The sequence below is a fragment of the Narcine bancroftii genome, chromosome 3, assembly GCF_036971445.1.
Source record: "Narcine bancroftii isolate sNarBan1 chromosome 3, sNarBan1.hap1, whole genome shotgun sequence".
Taxonomy (NCBI): domain Eukaryota; kingdom Metazoa; phylum Chordata; class Chondrichthyes; order Torpediniformes; family Narcinidae; genus Narcine; species Narcine bancroftii.
In genome coordinates, this window is record NC_091471.1 from 56,411,211 (window position 1) to 56,412,747 (window position 1,537).

General features: G+C 30.3%; 1 non-coding gene across 1 annotated transcript; it reads right to left on the bottom strand.

Annotated features, from left to right (window-relative positions):
- Positions 1-364: 364 nt before the first annotated feature.
- Positions 365-471, bottom strand: LOC138759675 (U6 spliceosomal RNA). The gene has a single exon (XR_011355018.1). It is a non-coding gene; the product is annotated as a U6 spliceosomal RNA (small nuclear RNA).
- Between the last annotated feature and the right edge of the window lie 1,066 nt (positions 472-1,537).

Sequence of the window (1,537 nt, forward strand, 5' to 3'; positions counted from 1 at the left end):
ATACCTCATTCTGCAGATCCCCTAGCTCAATTTTCTATTATTTCTGAAGAAATTAAAGCACTGTCTGTTCAAATGAGTTCTCAATTTGCTTCTGCAAAAATTAATCTAATTCACAATTTGAATGTCTTAAAGATGAAAAATCCTATTAAAACTGATATGGCAAAATACGCTAAAACTTTGGATAAAGTTGAGGCTAAAGTTCAGAAAATTGAAGAAGACATTCAAGATTATCATCTTAATTTAAAACAATGTAAGGATACAGTTAACAAAATGGAATATTCTTTTATGGCTTGGGAAGTTCAAAGGAAGGAGCTTTTCCAAAAAAATTGATGTATTGGGAAATCATAGTTTTCTTTTATTTAAAAAAAATAAGGAACGCTTCACGAATTTGCATGTCATCCTTGCGCAGGGACCATGCTAATCTTCTCTGTATCATTCAAATTTTAGTATATGTGCTGCCGAAGCGAGCACTGGAAAATCATAGTTATATAAATATTAAAATTGTTGGACTGTCTGGAGATTTTGCTGGTCCTAATCCAGTACAATTTTTTCAAAGATGGATTCCTGAAATTTTAGGTCCTGGAAATTTTCCGAATGGATTGGAACTTGATAGAGCTTATAGACCTATTAGAAAGAAAGCATTTCCGGGACAGATTCCATGCTCTCTTTCAATCAGGTGTTTATGTTATCAAGATAAAGAAATGATATTAAGATTGGCAGTTTAGAATGTTAGAAAACAACAAGGTCTGTCAATAGAGTGGTTTTTTTTAATGCAGATTTGAGTATATCTATTGTTATGAGAAGGAAAGAATTCAATCAGGTGAAATCTGTTTTATGGAAGAAGGGATATAAATTTGCTTTTTGATACATAGCTGTACTTAAAGATTTTGTTGGAGATTACCAATCATGGTTTTTTAATGATGAAGATGAGGCTTTAGAGGTTACTAATTCATTGCCTAATAATAAACAAGATTCTGCTCAAAGTTATTTTTCTCAACAACCCAAATTGAGTGAAGATAAAACTAGAAATGGATCTCAGATGTAGGAGCATCAAGAATCGATTGAGGTTTATGATGATCAAGTAAACAAGAATCTTGAAAGATCTTATCATACTTGATGGACTGATGAAACATGATTTCTGTAGCTGTGTGCCACTTAGTGGCAAAGGCTGCTTCCCACTTAATAGAAGGAAGTAATACTAGTTATTTTTTCATTGTATTAATTTATTTGCTGATGATGTTTTGATTCATATAACAGATTGTGAAAATTCTTTGCATTCATTATATATGAGATTGAAAGAATATGCTGAAATATAAGGCTATAAAATGAATTGGGATAAAAGTGAAATCATGCCTTTGGTTGAGGACGATTATAGTTAATGTAAAAAGATTGTTCAATTTAGGTGGTCAGATAATGGAATTAAATATTTAGGCATTAAAATTGATAAAACAATTTGGATAATTTATACAAGTTGAATTACTTATTATTATTTAGTAAAATTAAAGAAGATTTAAATAGATGGAATGATTTATTATAA